Raw genomic sequence first — 26,113 nt, 5'->3', positions numbered from 1 at the left:
AATATCAAAATGATAGGAAACACAGTCAATTTTGTCACATTTTAGCAAAACCTGGAGATAGTGGATCCAACCTTGAACAACTTTTGTGGCTGTACAAGAGCATTCTATAATGGGATGCATTTGTAAAATGAAAATAACTACATACAACAGTTTTCCAAGCCTGAAATATATTAGTGTTGAAGGGAAGAAGACTAACAGAACAAGGTATCTGTTAAGTATTTTTTGAGGGTTATCAAAGATGCACAGAGTGTTGATTAAATTGGTAAGTGGCACAGTACATCAACTTTATGTAGGGAGTATCCTTTGGCAATTGAGAAAATGTTCATAATGTAAGCCTAACAGCTAACATCAACATTCTCACTGCACAATCTTTGTAGAAATTGAGGATAGGGTAAACAGTTTGTAAAGTGCCTGGAATGGATAGAATTATAACAAAGGAATCTCAGTAAATCTGCAGATTTACAGTGCACTAATTTTAAAGTGTGGGAAAGGATAGAGTTCTTTATTTTAAAAAGAATAGAATAAACTTTTGCAGAGTATTGACAAGAAGAGTGAAATGTAGTGGAAATGCCTTTGAAAAATGTATGCCATTTCTGCTAATCTGAGATAGTGACACTGCTCCTGTAGTGTGAGTGACAGAACACTCTTTGGCAAAGCACAGAGATCTGGATTCGAGGTCCATTGCTATTCAAGGTCTCTAAATTCCTTAGCACATATGCTTTTTACGTAAAAAGGTGAGGTGCACAATAGCCTCTTGCTGAATTTGTGTTGAAATATCACAGCAGCAGGGTGCCTGGCTATCCACACCGATATATATTCACACGTGACTCACCCTGCACTAAATTGAAGTTCTGTTTCGGGGTCCTGTTCTTCATATTGTACCTCACTGGATACTTCTGTAGGGACTGCAACCATCACTGCTGAGCAGACCTTGTAAATAGAGTTGTGAGGGGGAGGTCAGTGATGGCACCAGCTGCCAATGTGTAAATACTGTTCACAGAAACATCAGAATTGCAGTGATCATTAGCCAGACCACCATTTCCTGAGGCCCAGATAAAAATATTTCCTTTACCACGATGACCCTGGAGGAAAAAAAACCAACAAAACAAAACTGAACTTTCCATTCAGACATTTTATTTTAAACATTCAGTGCTCTATTGCTGCCAAACTTACAAGGTGTTTTTGATTATGTAGCTTTCAGTTACCATAGATTTAATACAGCAAAATTTGTACTTTTTAAGGACCCTTGTAATATCTGCAAAATATGATTCTTTTTATGTACCTATACATTAACACGGACATTCATTCACCCATTTAATTAATAACATTTAAATGTAGTTTCCCTTCATGAAGTAATGGTATTTTTTTTATACCCAACTGAATAAAAAAGAGATACGAAACCCATCATTTTTGATGGAGATAGAATGGCAGTACCCAGGTTCATTGAGAAATAAACAAACGTAATAAAGCGCTCTCTTGTGTTATGGTTATTGAAACATTTAAACCTAAATTTGAACTTTCCTGCAATGAGTGAAAGGTTTTATGGAAATCCTTGGGTGGTAAATGAACTTTTAGGTTTTGATTTCAGCAGATAACTTCCTAACTTTTGCAAGCTCTTTCTTTCAGTGCTTTCAAAGCTAGCCTGCTGGGATTGGAAACTTTCATGTGTTTGGGACCCTGGTAGCAGCTATAAATATCTTTGTGGTCATTACTGTAGGTCTGTTTGCTGTAAAATCTAGAGCAGCTATTACATGTCCATCAAGGAGTTGAATTCCAAGGAACAAGAAGTTAAAACTGTATTGCTAATGTGAAACTTTAGCAGCGAGATAAAAGATATACGGTAGAAAGGGGCAAACTAATGTTTTTCAGTTATACTCCTCTTTAATGATATTGCCACATCTATGAAAATTAAAATTAGCCCTTGATTATGGAGTCATAATGGAAGATGTTCCTCTTATATTTGGTGAATAATACACATGCAATTATTAAAATAGAAGTAGAGGGGAACTAAATGTATAGTTCACATCATATGGAAAATGTTGTTGAGCATATATAATATGGCTTTCTACAAGAACTGTCCAGTCATCTGCTATGACTGAAAATTAACCTCTCAAATTCAAAGTTAAAAGAAATGGGGGAAAAAATTACCATGGATTTTTGTGGGGTTGTGGGGTGTTTCAAACTAGTTTTACCCCAACTCTACATGAAAGATTGTTTTTTCCTTCCTGATACAAGATATTTTGCTACCTTAGAAATATATTAACTTAGTCATGAAGATGACCTATGAAATATTCAAAATTGACCTCTCTATGGCACATAACGTTATTGCCTATGATGTATTCAAAAGAGTGAGGCGGCTAATATTTTTTCAATAAATGAAGAAAAAAATATTTTCGTGTGTTATATAGAAACAAGTGTGTGTGTGTGTGTGTATTTAGCAGGGTCCTAGAACCTGGGCTCCAGCATAAGCTCAGAAGTCTACACAGCAATGAAACAGCCTTGCAGCCCAAGCCCCATGAGCAGAGTCTGCTGGCATAGGCCAGCTGTAGTTTTTTTCTTTGCTGTGTAGGCACACTCTATGTGGGTGAAACCAGACATTCACTACACCCTTGAATGAACTCAGAAAAATGGTAACAGATAAAAACACCCCATCATCTGTGGGTAAATACGTTTCACAAAGTGATCACTCTATATCTGACTTCTCAGCCCCCATCCTCAAAGGAAACCTGCACAACGCTTTTAAAGGCCAAGTCTGGGAGCTTAAATTCATAACTTTGCTAGACACTAAAAATTATGGTTTTAATAAAGACACTGGATTTATGTCTCATTTCAGCAATCTGTAACCCACTAACCCACTTTTTTTTGTCCTGTGATTACAGAGGTGTAAATGGGTCACTTCACCTTGAAAGGTCCTTTAGAATATGTGCTAACTACTTATGCTAAACTATCTGTTCCATCTTGTTTTTAGAGTTAGTACCATAGTACTTAGTACTCTTAGTACCTTTCCCAGACCTGAAAAGGAGCTCAGTATAGCTGGAAAGCTTGTGTCTCTCGCCAACAAAAGTTGGTCCAGTAAAAGATATTACCTCACTCACCTTGCCTCACTAATAGCCTGGGACTGACATGGTTACAACAACACTGCATACAGCATGGTAGATTATAACTTTCCTCAGATTTATTCATTATCCAAAATTATTCCCTGAATGATTTTTGCTAATGATTCTTGGCAGGTGTATCATTTGTGAGCAGTTCATTGCAAGTATTTGATACTCAATATTGCTGTGTTGGTTAGTTATAATGGGACATTTCAGATGGTAGGTTTCTCTAACTAGATAAATATAACTCCTAGAATCAGGTTTTCTGGTGTAAATTATGTTTAAGAATAGAAAATTCACTTTCTGTGAATATTTTCTAATATTGGTTTAACATCTTTCCATGAGTATTTCTGGTAGTACAATCAGTTATTAGAATAGTTGTGGAAAGTAAACACAGAAAGGAGCTTGGATTCACTTTTAGCAACTTCATTTAAAGCAATGTGAACTAATTTTTGTGGAATTATTTTTGAAGCATCTCTGCAGGTCTAGTGGAAGGCTAGAAGACTACTTAACAGAATGGCTATAATAATTTTTGTCAAACTAATAGAGATAAGTTTGTCCAACTGATAAGTGAATCTTGTGAATCATCCAAAGGCTTCATGATGTTTTTCATCCACAGTAGCATAGTAATGCCAAATCATGGCTCTGATGCCACGAAAGCCCAAGTTATGGTCCTCAAATCAGTCAGAGGTATGATTGAAGGATGAAAAGGCTCATTTATATCCTGTTAGACTTTCTCTAATACACTCATAAAACAGGGGATTTTCTTGACCCAGTCCTGTTTCTGATGAATCATTTGCCACAGTATGGATCAGAATCTCTCATAGCTCCTGTATTGTTCAAAAACTGATTAATTAGCCTTAAAAGAACCATATATATATATATAGTTGCCACAGAGAAGCCCAACAGTTTAAAACAGTTTAAAATACAATTCTCTAACCCTCTCCCTCCACCCCATTTTTTTTGAGGCAGAAGCAAGATACATGGAATTGGAGGAGAGCTATACAAGAGAATTACACCGTGTGTTTAACATTGAGTAATTTCCTAGCTTTGTCTTGCAGTCAGTCACTCAGTCATCCTAACCATCTGCTCAAAGCTAACCCTTTTCTTACATTTTAGTCCAATTGAACTATATCAACAGAAACAATTTCTTCAGGGAAAGTAAATGTATTGGTACAGATGTATTGATGAAAGACTGATTCTTTGTATTCTTGGAAAGTAAGATTTCCTGAAAAAAGTAGCTAACTTTGAATACATTAAAGCAAGTATTTAGAAAAGGAGATATGATGCAAATGATGCTTATAAACTGCTCCAAAAGAAAATGTTGTGTATGGTAATTTATCCGGGAAGATACAGCTTTGTTTAGCCTTTAAAAGGATCTCATCATGACTCAGTGTTTTGGATTTAACTTCAACTATGGTTCAAAAGATCCTGGTCTTTAATAACTTAGGGCCCAGTCCTACACACACGCATGTGAATAGTCCCATTACTGTTCACTTGAGAAAAGTTACTCACATGCATAAGATGTTGCAAGTTTTCTGTTAACGGGTCTCTAAGTCAGGTTTACACTAGAAACTTTTGCTAGTACAGCAATGACGGTTAGGAGTATGACTTTTACTTTTTTTTAACAACAATATTTATATACTTGCAACAGCCTCAACTGCATGTGCAGTTATATTAGTGTAAAGTATAACTTATTTGGCTTGCTAAACCTGATATAAGCTATTCTGCCTAAAGCACTTTTTTGCTAATATAAGCTGCATCTGCCCTAGGATGGCGTTCTGATATAGCTATCCCACTATACTGGCAGACCTTTTCTTGTGTAGAGCTGGCCTAAGGTGTCATCATCAGTTTACATTAATCCCCCAATATAGTATTGCCAACTCTCAAGATTTTATCATGAATCTTGCAATATTTGGTGTGACCCAGTGAACAGAGCACTAGATTGGGAATCAGGAGACCTGGGTTCTGCTGGGTGACCTTGGGTAAGTCACTGAACCTTCCTGTACCTCAGTTTCCCCATCAGTCAAATGGGGTTAATGATACTGATCTCCTTTGTAATGCATATTGAGATCTATAGATGAAAAGCACTACATAAAAGCAAAGTATTTTTATAATTATTTTTCTGAATACCCCAGCTCCCAGATTCAGAAGATTGTGTGAGACTCTCAGCTTTCTTTCTTTCTTAGGAAGATTCTTGCCCCCAAAACTTCTGAAAAAAGTTTGAAAATGTGAAGTGAGTTAATCTTGAAGGCTCAGAAATTAGGCGTCAAATTATAATCTAATTTTATCTATCATGATTTTAAGAAAATCTCATTATTTTTTGGACCTGACGCATGATTTTTGAATATTTGATGTTGGCGGTACTGCCCGTGTTGCTCTTTCAACCATGTTAGAGACTAAGTCACACACATTGTTCCAATGCATGTTAAGTATACAACTTTATTAGTCCAGTAACCATGGAGCACTTGCTCTTCTATACTATTATTAATAAACAGTAATAATGTGTGCCTCTCAGCCAAGGAGCACGTCACATCTGTTGAGGAATCTGTTTTACAGGTAGATAAACTAAGGAGCTTGAGACTAAGGATTCAATTCTCCGATGAGCAGTGTACTCTGCTCACTTGCTTAATTTAAAAAATGTGAGCTGGCTTACTGATTTTATTGGGACTATGCACATACTTTTACCTGTCAGTTCTGTGTTCTTGGGGAACCAGGGCACAGTACCCAGCCTGTCTGACTCACAAAGAACCTCCCCCCCAGCCTCTGCTTGAACCACAGCTGATCAGAAGAAAGACTTACAAAAAGGGAGATACACCTAAACCCTTCCAGATAAGGATGACAGGATTAAGGTAACTCCCCTAGCCTAATCTACATCGAAGATGGAACAAGGAAACATCTCAATTAGCATACCGAATGGAGAACCAAGCTTCAAGGCAGGGACCGCACTGATCTCTGGGATCAGCGAAGCAGGGAAGCATGGCATGATGGGAGATCTCTGCACCAGATGGTAATGAATCCATGCCTGCACACACCCAGCTCAGCAGTTATCAGACCAATTCTAGTCATAGATCCTTTATTGATATCCAAAACACTGAATCTGCCTGATTGCATTGTGAACTCCCTTGAAGAAACACTGCCCATAGCCAGGAATGATCAGGTCGTATTGTTCAGCCTAAACAAAACAACTCTGGTATACTCCCTTGAGCCATCATTTACCCATAAACAAACCTAGTGTTCTCCCTTGAACCATTGTTTCTTCCCTACAAAAACCCCTATCCAAGTTCAAAACTCTGTTCTGAGGCCTGGATCCAAAAGCTGTATCAGTTCCACTGGGACTTCACCTTTTCCTGACTGATTGTGTTGGGGGCTCTGCACTTTGGACCCTAAGCTGAACAGCCTGTCTCCTGGGAACCTTTGACCTGTTCAAGCTGTGCTGAGTGGTGAGATCCCAACTCTATCTCTCTCTGGTAAGCCCACCTTTTCCCTCAGACCTAATTTAATCTCTCTCTCTCTCTCCCTGCAGGTATAACTTTCTAAACTTGACTTTTGTAATCAAACTTGGGCTAGATTTCCCCAATACTCCAATTGAAATCGTGTAATATTGTAACTGTTTTGTTTATTGGTCTCGTCTTATACGGCTACTACTCTATATACCTGGCAATAAAATAACTTTTATAATCAAGCAGGTTGCCAGACTCTCTCCAAACGTCATTTACTCCTTCGTGTTTTTAGCTTTCCTATCTTGCTCTGCTTCTTTTGCCTAAGCCAAAGATCCCTGTAACACCCAAAAATCCTGTGGGGTTTGCTCATTAAGGGGGTTACTACCAAAATAATTGTAGAGTGAAAGTGGGGATAGTGACATGCTGAACCTGTGGCATATAAGGGTGGCAGCTGGAAAGTGCTGTTTGACCCAGCCTGTTGAGTCCAGGGGCATATAAAGGTGTCAGCTTAAAAGTGCTGTTTTGACCCAGCCTGCTCAGACGTATTCTATTCCGGTGCCGTGCCAGTGGCCTATAAGTTTGGCAGCTTGAAAGTGCTGCTCTGCCCAGCCTATGGAGTCCAGGGGCATATAAGGGGGCATCTTAAAGGTGCTGTTTTGACCCAGTCTGCTCAGATGCGCTCAATTAAGCTTTGAATGTGTGTGTGTGAATGTGGGTGTTTGAGTCTGGGGCTGGAGGAACCCAGCCCTGGGAAACTTAGATCCTGCAGGGTAGCTCCATTGGGAGGGGACTTGCAGAAGGGAGACGTAAAGCTCCATGTGAAAACACAAGTGACACAAGCAGTATATTAATAGAATTACAACCCCCTCGAAGGAAGGTAACCCTAATAAATGAGCGTACCACAAGGTGACAGGCAATTCTGGCAGCAATACTTAAAACTTAAATGTATGCTGAAGTACTTTAGTAGATCAGGCCAGAGTGGTTGGCACTTTGCAGGATTGAGCCTGAAATGACTTGCCCAAGATTAAAGAGCAATTCACAGGTAGAGTTGAGACTAAGATACAGGCATCTTGGCTCCTTGTCCCCTTGGTTGGATCACTAGACTAAATAGGCACAAACTCCTCGAATGGTGAATTTGTTTGGATGTATATAAAGACTTTTAAAAGATCTCTATAACACAATTGTTAAAAAAATTCTAGATTCAGGTTTAAGATATGAATTCACCCTAGTGCTAGCTAAGTACAGTAGATTTATCTATGTATCTAGCATGCAGCTTATGTAACAGACCTGTCACTGTGGCCAAAGGTTGGTGCTGCTAAAGACAGAAATCCAGTTATATAGATAAGACAAATCTGCAAACAAACAAGGGCAAAGACACGAAGCAAGTGTGAGCATGTGAAGATGGATGCTCAACGCAGCTGATGGAACAGTTTGAAGAAAGAATAGTCAAAGAATAGAGACTATACAAATATAAAATGGGAATTAATGGCTAGACAAGAGCATCACAGAGAAGCATGTAGGGATGATAATGGATGATACAGTGAATGAATAAAAAATGCAACGCTGTCACAGAAAAGACAACTGCTGCACTGGGTTGTGTTAATTAGAATATGGCATGTAACACAAGGGAGACAGTTTTTCCTCTCTATTTGACACTGGCTAGGCCTCATTCAGAGTTCTGCATTCAGTTTGGGCTACCACATTTTTCAAAAGATATAGACAAATTAGAGAGACTTAAGAGAAGAACATCAAAAATGATAAAAGGTATTGAAAATAAGGCCCTTGAGGAACGATTAAGAGAACGGGACACGTTCAGTCTAGAGAAGAGAGGGCAAAAGGGAGACATCATAACTCTCCACAGCTGCATAAAAGGATGATACAAAGAGGACAGGGACCAATTATTCTCATTAGTTGATGGGGACACAACAAGAAGTAATGGGCTTCAGCTACAACATAGATCATATAGGTTAAATATTAGGAAAAACTTCATAACTGCAAGAACACGTAGGTCACAGAGCAAGCTGCCAAGGGATTTTCCAGAATCACTTTCACTGGAGATGTTCGAGGCTAGATTTAAAGCCAATCTATCAGGAATGGTTTAAGGTTACTGAAATAAATCCTGACACAGTATGTGAGGAAAAGAGGAGAGAGACTGGACTAAATGACCTACTAGAGGTCTCTTCACTGGTAAATGAGTCTACAATACTGTGAAGTACAATGGAAGGTTTATTTGCTATTAACATTTTGCATTCTATAATCTCTGCATTTGTCTCAAAAATAAAATGTACAGAGGTGCTTTTTCATCTTAAATGAGCATGTAAAGTTATTTACAATTTTAGAGATTGTGCCACATTTTCAATGTTCAGTCTGGCTAGATGCTAGTGCATATGCAAGCATTAGTGGGAGGAGGGGGAGAAACTGCTCCTACTCAGAGGACCAGCAAGCAACACTCTGATCTATTCCAGTCTCAGGATAGTTTCTGAGCAAAATGTGTGGCTGTCACTGCCCCCACTCCATCTTTCTGTAAGTCTCCCTGGGTATGAGCAGGATTTTGGCTTTGTTCTTTATACACACCCTCCCGCCCCGCAAAGCAATGGTCATTTCCCATCTCTTCAAAAACAAACTATTAACAACACAGTTCCCTTCTTACATATAACATATAAGCAGATCAATGTGTCTCCCTAAAACTGGGAATCTTTTGCTCATGATGTGACAGTGCCTAAAGCAATCTCTTGCATGAAGCAAGTTGCCCTACCACCATGTCAACAGAAGGTATGACCTACTATATATCATAGAATCGTAGAAGATTAGGGTTGGAAGGGACCTCAGGAGGTCATCTACTCCAACCACCCTGCTCAGAGCAGGACCATGTATGGTTGGAACTATTGAAAAGCACCAAACAATGTGCAACGACACATCTAAAAATAACCATTAATGCCAGTATCACTATTCAGTATGCTAACAACTTGTATTAATAGTTCAACTATAGCTAAGAAATTCTTAGTTTAGAAATGCTGATCAGATTAATATTTAGCCAAACTGAGGTACCAACACAATAAGCAGATTTTTGTGTTTGTTTTTTGGTTTACTTTAGTGAAATACCGTGTCCTCAAACCACTGCTTAATGCTATCTGCTGCAATAGACTGGAAATGAAGTAGCTGCATGAGATCCCTGCATTGCCATCTTCTGCCAACATCCATTCTGGTGCCAGCAATAAATTCCCAGACTAAACAATTTAAAGTTGGCATTCTCATTTGTGATGCTGTACTTATGTTACACTCACAAGATTGAGTCTCTGAATTCAAAGTATTCTTGCAAATGACTTATTAGAAATACATAATTTTGGGTGACAACCATATGTCTATGGTAGATTAATCTGATATTCGAACAGACCTCTTTTCTTATCAGGAGAAATTTGTGGTGCTATTTGAACCATTATAACTACAGTAAGGGTCAGTCAGATATCTGTTCTAAACTCCTCCTTTCAGGAGTTTAAATCCAGCTCTGGCTGGACCCTGGCAAACAGATCTTAGACAAGAAGAAATGGTTTTTGGCAACTGAGGCAAATATTGGTTTTCTATATTTATGTCATAGGAGAATTTTTAAATTTTTTTTACCTGATTGAAGACAAATTCTTTCTCTTGTGTAACAAACACAGCTTCAATTTAAATTGGAATTTGTCCAAGGACTAGTTCACACTGTAGTCTAAAGGCTTAGGTATTTCAAAAAAGGAAGAGAGAGAAGTACAAAGATTAAAAAATGGACTGCAAAACAAAACAAAACAAAAAGCTTCACAAGCATTTTTAAATGTGGATTTAATATGCATGTGTAGCAGCTGGATTGACACAATGGACCGTAACGGCGCCTTCAGGTTTCTTTCATACTGTATTATTCACTCTGCAGCCAGAGTACTAAAACCAATTTTTGTCGGGGTGGGGGGAGATCCTATATTTTTGCAAACAGCTGCATTTAGACAACAAGAGTGCAGGTGATTTTATCATGTGAGATTTCCAAAATAAACAGCAGCTTGTTTGATTTAAATATTGCGTGACTGACTGTAAGGGAGTCCATGGGGTTGCATGGGGTTTAACTCACAGCAGTGTTTGGCCCAACTGCTAGAAAGCCTTTAAACATGGATTCTGTAACCAAAAATAAAGTAGCCTTGCCTTTTATTTCTACAACTGCCCAGCTTCTAAACGACATCTAGAGTGCTTTAAAAATATTGCTTGTATAACCGAGTTTGTTTTTAGTTACAAACAATGAAAGATGTGTTGAATTTATTGGGCAATTTTATCTGATTTATGAAATCTATTTTTGTTCACTCTGACCTTGTCTATTACAAGTAGGCGTAATGTAAAAGGAATACTGAGGTAATGCCATCAGGAAAGATCATGTGACTTTAATTATTTATGAATTTACATGTTACGAATATGCAGCTTTGAGACAAACACATTTCCCAGCTGCACATTTTGTGACTTGTGAGTTTCCAAATGGAACAGATGAAATAACGACTCTCTCTCATTCCCTCTGTTTCTCTTGTATATTGATTGGTTTACTTGCCATGACTTTGGATATGTAAAGACAGGTAGAAATACTTACAGAGATGTTTATCATACACAGATAGAGTGTAAATTAAACATGCCATTATATTATCAGCTGTGATAATAAACACTTGATGCCAGAATGTATTTTCCCACAAGTGATACTATCATTGTTTTTTAAATATCTCATTTTGCTTTTAGTGATGCAAAAAATAAAATGCATGCCTAGTGTAAAATTACAGAATTGCAGAATGCCATGCAATACTGTAATAAAATCAGACAAGTAAAGGGTGTTACTTTAAATACCAACAGGACAACAAAAATGCTTAGTTAAAGTATTAACTTTATTTGATCTTTTAGAGCTAACCAACAATTTGGTTGATATTATTAAATGCGTGCTTGTTTGCTTTGTCCTACAGACTGAAAAGTCAAGTTGAAATTAACGTCAGATGGCTTAATCGATGGCATAAACATAAGGGCAAGAAATATATGCAGAATACATATGGCTGTACCATCTGATGTAAACAAGTACAGCGGATATTTATTTATTTATTTGCTAGCTGGGCACGTAAATTGAGATTAAAGCCCATTTTCAAGCATGACCTGCGATAAGCAAATGCATATAAACAAACAATAAACCAAGATAACACAAAAATAACATCAATTACAACAACTTCTACTCATCATGAGGTATTGTTTCAGTTCCATCTTAAAACAGGAAAAGCTCCCAATTGTTCTTAAATCAACTGGTAACTGATTCCACATTTGTGGAGCCTTGGAACAAAAAGCTTTTTGTCCCTTGTTTGTACTCACTCTAGGACATGCTAGTTCCACAGCCTGAATAGAGTGTAATGTATAAGCTGCTTTGTGTGAATGTAGCAGGTTAAAATAGTGAACACTAACTGACACAGTGCTCTAATTGCTATTTTGTATATTATTAAAATTGTGCGGCATTTAAAAAACAACAACAACAATTCTGACACGAGGTTGACGTTCTAACGGCTCTGATCAATGGAGAGTGTAATTGAAATCTATGGAATTTTGCATAGTGTTCAGTATTGTTCTTGATATATATTTACATATATGGAACATATTGTGTGGAACATGATTATGAAAATAACCTTTTGGAACTTTGATAACTGGACTGTTTCAGTGGTATTATTTTAAAAAAGGCAGCGACCATCATATAGTAGACAGATTGAAGTGGAACTTAAAGATGAAATTCTAAGAATTTTTTTTTATTGGTGCCCTTTTTCTTTTGATATATAAAAACACCCACTCTAATTTTCTTTCTTGTCTTTCAAAAATATGTTTGCTTTTTTATTTTCATTTTTTTAATTAGAAGTGTCAGGGGCTGATTTTCACATTTTTCCTTGCCGAGCCCTTGGAAGACTGGAGAACTGGGAGGATTATTAGGACATCAGAAGAGAAAAGAAGATTAATACCTAATCAACAGAAAAAGGATGGGATGTTTAGTCAAATTAAGACCATAAGAACATCAGAACGGCCATACTGGATCAGACCAACAGTCCATCTAGTCCAGTACCCTGTCTTCCTCAATGGCCAATGCCCGGTGCTTCAGAGGGAATGAACAGAATAGGTAATCATCAAGTGATCCATCGCCTCAGCCATTCCCAGCTTCTGGCAAATGGAGGCTAGGAACACTTCACGGCATTGTTTTGCATCCCTGCCCATCCTGGCTAATAGTCATTGATGAACCTATCCTTCATCAATTTATCTAGTTCTTTTTTGAACCCTATTATAGTCTTGGCCTTCACAACCTCCTCCAGCAAAGCGTTCCATAGGCTGACTGTGTGTTGTTTGAGGAAATACTTCCTTTTGTTCATTTTAAACCTGCTTCCTATTAATTTTGTTTGGTGACCCTAGTTCTTGTGTTATGAGAAGGAGTAAATTACACTTCCTTATTTACTTTTTCCACACTAGTCATGATTTTATAGACCTCTATCATATCCCCCCTTAGTCATCTTTTTTCCAGACTGAAAGTTCCCAGTTTTATTAATCTCTCCTCATATGGAAGTTGTTCCATATCCCTAATACTTTTTTTTGCCCTTTTCTGGACCTTTTCTAATTCTAATATATCTTTTTTGAGATGGGGCGACCAGATCTGCACGCAGTATTCAAGATATGGGCATACCATGGATTTATAAAGAAGTAATATGATATTTTCTCTCTTATTATCTATCCCTTTCCTAATGATTCCCAATGTTGTTAGTTTTTTGTTTTTTTTTTGACTGCTGCTGCACACTGTGTGGATGTTTTCAGAAAACTATCCACAGTGACTTCAAGATCTTTTCCTTCAGTGGTAACAGCTAATTTAGGCCCCATTATTTCATATGTACAGTTGGGATTATGTTTTCCAATGTGCATTACTTTGCATTTATCAACACTGAATTTCATCTGCCATTTTGTTGCCCAGTCATTTAAACTATTTAAAACTTTTATTTGTATAGTTCAAATTCCTGAAAAATACTTGAGAGAAAGACTCTTTGTGAAAGAGTCAACCCCCTTTTAAATGAGAGCTGAGAAACTCACCGTAGTAAGGTTCTCCAGTAGTAGGACATGGCTCACTGTCAAAGTGCTCTGCGCCCTTCCTCCCATGTAGTTCTCCCCTGACAAAGCCCTTGTATTCAGATTTCATACTAGGGATGAGGACTGTGAAGTCTAATGCCATCTCTGTTCAGTTGTTTTTGCCCCCACAGCTCGTGCGATATCTTGTGCAATGTAACCAGTCTTGCTTAGTGCAGGCTGCCTCCACTAGTCTTGTTTTTCCTCACTGTGGAGAATTTTCATCTTAAAATTTCTCAGATACAGAACGAGTTTTCTGCATGAACACAGGACTGTCTTTTGAGGGGAAATACACTAAGGGTGAAAATCTGGCCCCACTGAAGTTATTGGAAGTTATTCCTGGAGCAGCCAGAATTTCACCCTAAATCTTCTCTTGAATTTCAGGCAGTGCTGCTCACTGTCTATATCAAATCTATCCAGCTTCATTGTCTGTTTTATGGGGAAAGCTGTGGTCCAGTGCCTTTGGTTATTGGAGTATACAAATAAAATAAATACAAATAAAGGAAGAAAAAAACCCAGCTAACGTTACACAGATTTTACAAATTGATAAGAGTAGAGCAAAATTTGACCTTAGCGACCACAAAAATGTTCCTTTAAACTTTAGGCCTGCGTGAAAATCATCTTGAGATCAGGAGTCAGATTAATAAAATGGTACAGTAGTGATGCATCATTTAATGAGTTGCCAATTACAGGACAGTATTTTTCATTAACATGGCAACAATGTGTTAACTTCAGTGGAAACTATAGTAGCTCTGTAGCAATCCTAAATTAATTCTGTGGCATTATATCCTTATAACATGGTCAGTCAATACCTTATCTCCAATGGGTCTCAATATAGCAGTTATAGCTTTACTGTTTTTTCTACTTCAGTTCTATGTTGTTCACACAGTTTCTTTGCAGGTACCATTTTACAGTTGAAAATTTTTGTCACTATTCCTTTCTACTAATCTGCTGATAGAAATGGAATGGCTCCAATAACCTCCATCCAGCATATCTGACAAATCTTTCCTTAATTAAAATATAATGGGTTTTCATGTTGGAAGTGTCCGTGTGTGAGGTGAGAATTCCTAAATCTAAGTTGATTCCCTCTTTTAGCACAAAAGAAAACACTTTAAAAGAAAAACCCTGTACTTCTGTTTCTCTGAAGAGACCACATCTGATGTAGCAATCACATTTTACATTAAAGAACCCAGAGCTTCGGACAAGAGGAATCAGGTTCTCTGAAGCAGCACAACCAATCTTCAAATTTAAACTCAAGTCTTTGGAATAGTTTAAAGGCAAATAATGGACCTTTTAAGTTTCACAGCAGGAAAGTCAGAAAGGATTATATTCTGAGAAATCTGAAATTTTGAAAGATTTCCTCTGTACCTCTTCCTTGGAGCCATGAAAGTAAGGTAGTGCAAGCCCTTCTCCATGGGCAGATCCTGCTCAGCATCACAGCAGGTTAATCAAAGAGCCTGAAATTCCTTCCTCAGATGCAAATCATGAGCGTTGCCCCTCCTCTAGACAGTGCATGAACCTGAGCTCAGCTGGGACTAGGGAGGAGAGTCAAAGGCATCCATTTCTCTAAAGGAGGAGGAGGGAGGAGCAGGGCTGATGACCAGGCAGTGGGTAAAGAAAGATGGGAGTAGAATACATAGCACAGGGTCTTCTCTAGATGGGCCTGAGAACCCCTGTAGTGCAGTGCAGAAGTAGTCAGAGGGTAATGGAGTCCAGATCACGACTGAGCCCTAGTTGAGCTTGGCACTGAGTTTGGGTGCATGGATGCTCCATATTCAAATTCAAGGCAATGCAATTACAGAAGTGGAAGAGTATATCTACCTGGGTCAAATGGTTTCCTAGACAGTGATGAAGATGGTGAACTAGAAAATACAATTACCTTGGGCTGGGTAACATTCAGCAGACTAAAGCAGTTTCTTAAAGAAAGGATGCCACATTGCCTGAAACGAAAGATGTATAAGACATGCATTCTGCCTGCTGGCATCTATGGTGCTCAAATTTGGACACCATCAAAGAAAATAGAAAAATGCTTGAAGATAAGCCAAAGAGAGGAGAAGGCAATGCTTGGTATCACACGGAAGGACAGGAGAACCAACACGTGGAGTTGGCAACAACATCACAAATACAAAGAGTAGGAAGAGGAAGCTCTCTGTGGTGATGATAAAACCTGCTGACAGCACTGTGGTGGTGATGGTGGTGAGGAAGAGAATTAGGTCAACTAAAATAAAGCCTACTGAGAGGATTGGGGAAGGCTGAGATGGAAATGGGACTCAAACTTCTCAAATTCACTGAGTTCACATCTGGAAGAGAGTTCCCAAAGTCGAGCTATCACCAGTGTGCTGGTGTAAAGAAGTGTCAGTTTTAAGGGCCCTCCAGAGTCACTTAGTACAGAGGGGGCACAGGTCTCAGGGCTAGCAAGAAAACTCATTTCCCAGGAGGATGCGGGTTACTCATTGAACACAAATGAGTAATCCTAGATGGAGAAGGAGGGCTGCCTTGGGAACTCAGGCCAATGGAGACAAAGAGAGAGACCAAAGAAAAATGCTATAAATGGGACAAGAAGTGGTAGTAGAGCAAAAGGACTGGAGCAACTGCTGGTCTATGCTTCTGATATGAAGGAAGCAAACAACTGAGGAAAATGAGGTGAACTAGGAGTATTGCAGGTGATTGACAGATCTTGCCTCCTGCATCCTAACTGATGAAGCCACAACACTGGTAGTCAAATCTGTTGCCAGGCAGGATGGATGAAAAGATACATATCAATTGTCTGAGAGACAAGATAGGTGAGGTAATATCTGTTATTGGACCAACTTCTTTTAAAAGCTTGTTTCTCTCACCAGCAGAAGTTGATCCAATAAAACATATTACCTCATCCATCTTGTCTCTCTAAGACCCTGGGACCAACATGGCTACAACAACACTGCTTTCATATAGGCACTTTGAAAAAAAAGCATCTGATGAAGATACTAACTCTATTTTGGCCTTACTTATAAATGCACAAAAAGACTTGTTAGCTGATTTGTCACCATTCATATCATAAAACACATAAAAGGGTTACCAATGGTTTCCGAGGGCTGGCTGAGACCCAAAACCTTGCACCCCAGACCCACGGCCAATGGGCCGTCCGAAACAAACCCAAGGTACTTCAAAGAACAGCTCGAATTTGTAATTCGGCTGAACCCTCCAGGATTGCCCCAAAGACCATGGTATCTAATCACCCGCTCGTCAAGGGAACACAGGCAAGACTACTTTCTTTAAGAAAACAGGAAATGGTTTATTCACCAGGATAACAGAACCAGCAAACTTACATAGTCTTAAAGCCAAGACCCATATAGTAACTATGGACCAACCAACAACAAGGGTTTTACTCACTACCAGGGACTGATATCAAAGAAATGGAGAACGGAGGACAGAATCAGGATCAGGAATGACAGGAACCAGGAACCAAGACGAACACCAGAGAACACCAAGGACTCCAGGTAAGCGCTTCTTCTTCTCTCTTTACTCCGATGACCGGTACCAAATGACAGAACGTGTGCACACAGACTGTCACTGGAATGGACAGCACCAGTGCCAGGGAGCGCAGGATATTTATAACCTATTTTCCCACCACTTTTGAACTCCTCCCTCAACTGTGCGGCACAGAGCACTCAATTCTGTGCACTGCCCTTTCAGATTGGTGCACACGACACTCAAAAGTCTGCACTCAGCACCATTGGAACATGGAAGTTCATACAGAGGACAACCAAAACTCTAATGACCAAACAACGTAGTGCCAATCTGTGCATGTCCTTGACTATTCAAGCTTCTCATGGGGGGTTCCAGGTTACAAAAAGGCCAAGATGAAATTGAAAAATACCGGGTAAATAATCTATTTTCTTCCAAAGTAACACAGTACAGAATTTAGTGATTTGTTTGAAAAACTGCACTTTCAGGTCCCAGTCAGGAGCTGCAGTGAAACTGTCATAAAAGTCAGCTGCCATTTTCACTCCCATTTTTTATGGAAATGTACAACAGATTGGTGAGGACAGTGCAAGAGCTCTAAGCCGATCACTCTGTCAATTTGTTTAATATTGGCTTCAATACTCAGCAGCTTATTTATTAGGATTTGCTCCTATCCGTTTCAAACTGCCTTTTGACTTTTAAGAGTCCAATCTTGTTAACGCTCATTTGAAGATTATTATTATTTAGTTGATATTTGTATTGTGTTAGTGCCTATGTTATTCCACTATGGACCATATGCTAATAGTACAAGAAGTGATGCACAATATATGAGGATACAATTGTCCCCTATACTTCACCTTTGTGGACAATGAAAAAGCCTTTGATAGGGGTGTATGGATGCAGTACTTTGAGTGCTGCACATGCAAGAAGTGTCTGCTCCTTCCATCAAGTAGTTTAAGAACATATATACATGTGAAGCTTCACCCAAAATCTGTTTGAAGGAAAGAGATATCCAGATTGGAAGAGAAGAACAACAGGGTAGTATTATATCACCAGCTTTGTTTATGAATATATTAGAAGAAGTTTTCAAAGAGCTCAGCTGGTCAGGCAGGTGAATAAATGTTAATGGAGAATAGCTGAACCTGTGATTTGCAAATAATATTGTCCTGTTAGCGGGGTGCAAGCAAACTTCAAGATATGCTCCACAGACTCAGTGAGGAAAGCAGGAAGATAGATCTGCACATGAATTGCAAGAAGGCAAAGGTCATATCAAATGTACCTGGCGCATGGATGCTCAATATTCAAATTCAAAGCAATGCAAGTCAAGAAGTATGTCAAATGGTTTGCATAGACAGTGATGAAGATGTGAAATAGAAAATAGAATTACCTTGGACTGGGTAACATTCAGCAGACTAAACCAGTTTCTTACAGCAAGGATGCCACATTGCCTGAAGTGAAAGTTGTATAACACACGCGTTCTGCCTGCTATCATCTATCGTGCTGAAAGAAAATGGAAAATTGCTTGAAGATAAGCCAAAGAAGAGAGGAGAGGGCAACACTTGGTATCACATTGAAGGACAGGAAAACCGACATGTGGAGTCGGCGACAAAGCCAGTACAAAGAGTAGGAAGAAGAAGCTCATTGGCCTACTCACTTGGTGGGGGATAGAAGATGATAAAAAATGTTTTTAAATGGTGTTCCATAGATTGCAAATGAAGCAGAAGCCAACTGTAAATTAGATGGAGGTATGAGCTGACAAGGCTGGCTGGAGTTGCTGGAATGGGAATGGCACAAAATCAAAATAATGATATTTTATGGAGGCTGTCTTTGTCCAGCAATGGATTGATAATGACTGGTTGGCTGACTGAAGAGGAAGTGGTGCCTAGAAGCCCCAGTGAGAGATTGAAGCGTCATTGTGCTTGACACATTGTGCTTGACGAGCTGTGCACACATCAGTAAGAGGGGGAATGAAGTTTCTACTAATCTGGTTGGAAACACTGCTTCTTAAGGAGAAACTTAAAGAAGACTTGGCAAAGTCTCTAAAATATGTGCCCATGAAATCGTAACTGCATCTTGTGTGTTACTACATATCTGGAAGATTTATAAATTATATCAATAAACAATAAGGACCATAAAGATGTCTGATCTAAGTATTGTTTTAGCACAGATTCATTTTTGTAGGCGAGTTTAGTGGAAAGTTTAAGAACTAGTGAAACTATAATAAAGAAAATAGGCCACTTCAATAAAAAATCTTGTTACTTGTAGAAGTGAGTGAGAAAAGTACACACACTTACCTATGTACATAATTTAGGTGGAAGATAATATATCGGCTAAGGAGTAAGTCATTGTACTCTTAGTACGTGAGCCTTCTCTCATTGAAGTCAGGTGCAAAATTCCCTTGGACTTCTGTGGAAGAAGGATCAGCCCCTCTAACATCTTATATAAGAGAGATGAAAAAACACATCTATTTTCCATTTGCTTTTCGTTTGTGACTTTAATAAAAATGTAAGTGGTGGTGAAATATTGTAACTGATAGACAAATGAAAGATTATTTAATGGATTTATATTGCTTTTGTCTTTTCTTGCGGGGAGTGGGTAATCTGCAGTTAATAACAGACTCCATTCCCAACATGGGTTAGTCTGGTGTGTCATGCAAAATCCTGGAGTTTCAAATAAATCACATATTTTTCCAATTCTTTAATTGAGAAGATGATTAGAATTGGGGCTAGCCCCTCCCCACCCCTCTATGGAATTATGGCAGAGGATTCAGCCATGAAAAATCCATGCATTGCAGAGACTTGCACATGTCTTGGGATCTGCCAGAGGCAAGGAATTTTCAGGGATTTCCACTACATTGCCAGCTTGGGTGGTACATGTTCCAGCCGAATAGGTGCTGCCTGAGGCTCCCTCGACCATAGCTAACCCTGGATCCATGTTCCCGTGGAATTTCAACACTGATGAGGAAGCAGCAGCAACAGCAGGTACTGTAGATTCTGTTTCCACATTCTTTGACTCTCCAGCCCCTTCCACACAGGGATCTCTGGGTGCATATCCTCACCATCGCCTCCACCACTAGCGGTAGTGGAGGGAAATACAGAAATCACTTTGACTAGTTACCTGGATGTTTCAAATCTTAGTTTAATCATTTTACACCACTTTACAAGACAAACAACCAAGCTCTGGGGCAATATTAAACCCACATCCAAATGCTATGCACCCAAAAAGAAGCTTGCAGTGCTGAGAAAAATATAAAACCAACTGACCAACCAACCCTGCCTTCATTTTTCAAGAAGAGAGCACATTGATTAAAAGTGATTGTAAAAGAAATGCTCATTTTAAATTATAACACAATAACATATGAGCACAATATAACACAAAGAGCATAAGTAGGATAGTAACAGAGGTAACATTTAGTTTGTCTGCTCTTCTTTCCCATCTCATTAATGGTTTTACCATGGGTTCCTTCTGGGTCATCTATTAATAGAGCACACTAATATTCGTTTAATCCCACTACAACCAATTATACATCGCCTTTAACCAATCTCTCTCACTCTTTGCCTACAGAATTATGTCTAATGAAATATATCAATATTGAGGATTCAAATGATAGCAGCCCTTGTCTCCATGAAATAATTATAACCAGTAAATATCACACATGTAACACCACCATGACAACATCCAGAGATTGGGAACAGTATGGTAATGATATTCAAACAGGAATCCAGCACCCCCTCAGTCCTAGAACCATTAATAACTGCAGCTGGAACAATTGACAGAGGGGAAATGAATCATTCTCTTTGACGAGAACAAGACCATATTAAAGTGTAATAGTTTATTAAACAACTGAGTTTAGGAGTTAAATGACTAAATTGCATCTCCATGGGTTTTTTTGAAGTACTGTCTGGTCACAATAATGGATTGCCTGCAAACTTTTATCTTAGCCATCGCCTCTGGAGTTATGCTTTTAAATTATTTAAACATGGTATTAATGAAACATGCTATACTTGTAAGGAAACTACTTTTATCACACATATGAAAGACAAAATATATAATATACATATTAGAAATATTTGTATCCGCCTTCCAAAGAGAAAGAGCATTCTCCCCTTATTCCTCTCTTTCCAGCTGCTCCATTCGCAAAAATTTGCAGAAGTAATTTGATAGCCACTATTGTTCTTGATTCTGACTTGACACCAAAAAAATCAAAATAATAGAAACCATTTAAAACATCCTTGTGCACCTGTTGTGGTTGCATTGTGATCCACTATGATGTCAAAGTACGCCACATTGGAATGTGTCACTGAAACACCGGACTACATCACATGCAAAAAATATAAAAGAATTGAAACTGCATATTCATAGATATAATTCATATCATAACATACACACAGATTGGCTGAGATAGGGTTGCAGAAGAAAATATAATTCTGGCATTTCCTAACTTTTGAGTGCTTGACCTTGCAATCTTAATGCTCTTGTAACATAGTTTATATATGTTTATACATATATAAAATATCTAGGTTTTTTTAAAAAAGGAAATTGATGAAACAGAAAATTCCATTGTGTGGAACCAAACTGACCCTCATACGGATCATCAGCATAGTGGAAATTTTTGAGCCACAGCGCCACCCACGCCACCCCTTGAGCTAACTGATAGCTGTAGTAGGTTGTCATTCTTTATGTGAACCAGCCACTAGAGGGAGTTAAGACACATTTTATCATTGGGTTTCACACATATTTGTGGACAGTAGAAGAATGTTGAGACCTCTTGAATACAGGTCCATGTTCTGTAAGAGAGTGTTCTCTGTTGGTTAGACATCCACCTGCCCACATTCCTGCTTAGACTAACCCCTTTTTTCTGTCCCCTAGAATACCCTCCTCATCTTATTCTCTTCTGACCCTGTCCCCTCAGCTTGCCCCTGTCCCCCTCTACTCCCACCTCCCAAACCATCCTGATGTCTGTGCCCAGGAAGGATAGATGGATTTCTTCCTGATGTAGGTAGGCAACCAATGCCACCAGTATTTGGTAAATATGCTCAGGCTAAGGAAATACCAAGGTGTTAAACTGGAACTCGTTGCATCCCAGACTGATATGCAAAAACACTAATAAACTGGAATGACATATACCTACTAGTGTGAACCCTTGATATGTATTGATCAGAGATAGTCACACTGGAAGATGTTTGACCTGAGAACCTCCAGACCAGACCTTCATGGTGAATATGCAGGCTTAATAGCCACAAATTGAAGAAGGCCAAAAACCCTTTAATTGAACCCTTTAAACCCTTTAGTATCTTGTGCATGAGAATATATCCAAGTCTGTTCACTTCAGGAGGAACAGAATGAAAAGGTCCCTTTGCAAAGCAAAGGCACAAAATCCTGCAGCTCACCAGCCTTTTCATTTACAAAATGGGAACAAGTGTATGTCTTGAACGGCCTAACTCATTAAGGATTGGAAAGTTCTTTATGAACCTATCAGGTGTTATAAAAGCAGAAATTGTCATTATATGAAATTCCCACACAATCAGCAGAGCACATACATCACAGATAAACACAATTAATTGTCCAATGCTACATGCCTGACCTGGAAAAAGAAATCATGGTCAACCCCAATTTCTACAATACAGAGCATATCAGCTGTACAGGACGTGAAAACAGACTAGTTCGCAGTCAGGCAAATTAGGAGGGGCTTGGAGAAGGGATGAATGCTTCTTCCTCCTGGTTTTTACACTTGCTCAAAGTATCATAGGCCACAGAGGCAGGGTGTGCTGTGGCCCCACCACTTTTAAGCAGTGGTCCCATACTAAATCAATATGGCTGCTGCCGGGACGGTCTTAAGTGTCACCCAGCTGGATGGTCGCAATGCTACTTAAGTTTCAAACCCCAAATTTCAGTGAGCGGTGTTGCAACCAGGCACACAGGGTACCAACACCACTCAAATACGGCCCAGCTTCCGCTCCATCCATATGGGTGGGCAACCAGGCCAAATGAAGATGCAACCTGGTGCACGAGGAGTTTGTTTCTGTGCAGTGCAGTGAAAGGGAGTCTGCCAAGAACTTGACTCCTGCCACCACTGGGGGGTCATGCATTGTGTGGGTAAGAGAGGGGGAGACTCCCTGGCTGAGTGAGACCTAAGATCCTGCTGGGAGTTGTGGGCAGGGTGGAGGGATGAGCAGGGACTGGATTGGGTTCCCTGCCGGGGAGAGGCTGGAATTTGCCCACCCTCCAAAGAAATAGCTGAATTGGCACCACTGCCTGGGCCCCAGGGACAAGTCATTTCACAATGACTGAAACCCAAGTTCAGATGAGCTTCCAACAGTATTCACCCAGATGCTGACTTTGGTAGACTCATAGACTTTAAGGTCAGAAGGGACCAATATGATCATCTAGTCTGACCTCCTGCACAACACAGGCCGCAGAACCTCACCCACCCACTCCTGTAATAGACCCCTAACCTATGACTGAGTTATTAAAGTCCTCAAATCATGATTTAAAGACTTTAAGGTACAGAGAATCCACCAGCAAGTGATCCAGGCCCCATGCTACAGAGGAAGGTGAAAAACCCCCAGAGCCTTTGCCCATCTGCCCTGGGGGAAAATTCCTTCCCAACCCCAAATATGGTGCTCAGTTAAAACCTGAGCATGTGGGCAAGACTCACCAGCCAGACACCCAAGAAAGAATTCTCTGTAGTAACTCAGAACGCACCCCATCTAACATCCCTTCACAGGCCATTGGCATATCGACCACCAGTAGTCAAAGATCAGTCAATTGCCAAACTAGGCTGTCCCATCATACCATCCCCTCCATAAAATGTATCAAGCTCAGTTTTGAAGCCAGCTAGGTTCTTTGCTTCCATTGCACCCTTGGTAGCCAACAACCTTCAGGTGTTGTGAAGGGGAAGGGGGTGGAGAAATGAGCTCCTCTCTTTCTCAGGAAAATTTCTTCTCTGCAGTAGTCAGGTCTGGAAGATCAGATCCCCAGCCATAGGCGTGCACATGGAGTGTGCCGGGTGTGCCCTGGCACACCCTAAAGCAGGGGTGTCAAACCTTTTTGATGTGTACCGCAGTGACATCTCACTGCGTTTCTTGCCGGAGGGTAGAGCTGCCGCCGAAATAGCAGAGGGTGCACGATTTCTCGGCAGACGGACACAGCGAGCTGCTGCCGAAAATGAAGGAGCCGCGAGATTTTGCAGCAGACACTAGGAGGCGGCGAGAATTCCACCAGCAGGTGATTCAAATGTGTCCCGCCGGTGGAATTCAGTTTGACACCCCTGACAAAGATGAAAATAAAAATTCCCTGGGTGCACACCCTAATGGAAATTCCCTGCGTGCACATCCTAATCAAATGTGCTGCGCATGCCTATCTCCCCAGCATCATATTCTCCTCACCTCCCAAATTCTGAAAAGCAATCTTTAGGAGAGGCAGAGGGATTAGGATACCTCTGAGCTGAAACTGAGCTGCTGCTCAGGGTCAGACAGGGCAGTAACCAGGCAGTGTCACAGATACAGGTGTGGCCTCTGCAGAAAGAAGCCAAATGTGAGAGTGACAGGAAAGTATGTTCTCTCTGAGGCTGAGGAAGCAGGCAGTTAGCAGGGACCAGAGAAGGAGCTGAGGGTGAGCAAAAAGGAAGACCACAGAACCTCAGAGGAGAGTGCTGTGACAGGCTGGCTATTGAGCACACTGCAGGAAGCTCTCTGTTGTGAGAGGAACTGAGCAGCAGAAAGTGGAAGGAAACTTGCCAGGAGAGGAGTGGGCAGGGAAGATGTACTCCACCCAGAGGTGCTGGCTGCTGCGCTCAGTTTGGAGAGGAAAGGCAGAGGCGGCAAAGCTAGAAAAAGGCTTAGGAGGGGTTCCCAGGAGGAGGGTTGGCTAGTGGGTGCGTTGTATATCATCAGTCGGGACCTTGGTTTATATCTTGTTTGATAGACCCAGAAACAGAAAGGTGAAAGGTACCCATCTTATGTTTTGCACTGAGCAAGACCAGTAATTTCAAATGGGGCAGTAATTTCCAATGTGAATCACCTGCTCCATTGTTCATTTGAGTCTTGGGAAGAATCTGGGTTTGCCTGGGAGAATCACTGAAGCTGGAATGAGGGGCTTGGTTTGGGTTTTTTTTAATATAAACGTTTTCTGCTGAGCCTGACAAGGAAACAGAACCTCGGGCAGTGGGGAGTTGGGGGTGGATGGGGGAGGAGACAGAGAAGCACCACTAAAAACAGGGCTTACAAAAGGTAGGGGTAGCAGAAAAGTATAGGTATATCCCCGGACTCTGGGGAGACTGGGTGGTTACTGAGAAACTGTCGAGAAGACAGGCTGACAGGAGAGACTGGATGTTTGAAGAAAGGTGCAGTGCAGGGGAGATCTTTGTTGATTCCACATCAGCAGATTCAACACCTGACCAGGCAGATGAGTCCATTCCTCCTACATAAGTGAAATAATTAATGGACCCTCCAGTATCAAGTCTCTGAGAGGCAGAAAAAAGTACCAGCTCCTAGTGTCCCTCCTTAATAATGGTGCCCTAGATTTCAGGTGCTCTTCTTGTTTTGTTCCTGAAAGGAGAGAAGGAGAACCAGTTTCTCTCCAGGACACTCCTGGTATAGAGGGTAATGATTGCCAGACCCACCCATGTGGGTGCAAAACTGGTTTTTTTCCTTTCTTTTTTTAATAAACAATGTACAAAGTCCTGTTTCCTCAAACACAGTAGACACAAACACCAGCAGGCAGTTTTCTGGCTCACAATTTCCAGGTCTGCCCTTTCAGTTAAGTCCTCTGCACGATGGAGCTGTCTCTGCTTCCTCTCAGAGTCATGTCATGCTCACGACTCAGTCTCTAGCTCAGTCTCTGCTAGTTTTCTGCCTTTCACTCAAACACGGCTTGCCAAACAGTCCTCAGCCCCTGCATTTGCAGCCAGCAAATCTTTCCACCCTCATGGCTTAGCTTCCGATCAGGACTTGCCATTTAGCCCATTGTCTTGGGCAGTAGCTTCTATTGTTTCCAGCTACC

This window comes from Emydura macquarii, unplaced genomic scaffold (genome assembly GCF_026122565.2).
Source record: "Emydura macquarii macquarii isolate MOO-44397 ecotype Brisbane River unplaced genomic scaffold, CSIRO-AGI_Emac_v2 contig_2531, whole genome shotgun sequence".
Taxonomy (NCBI): Eukaryota; Metazoa; Chordata; order Testudines; family Chelidae; genus Emydura; species Emydura macquarii.
Note: the sequence above shows the minus strand (reverse complement) of the source record.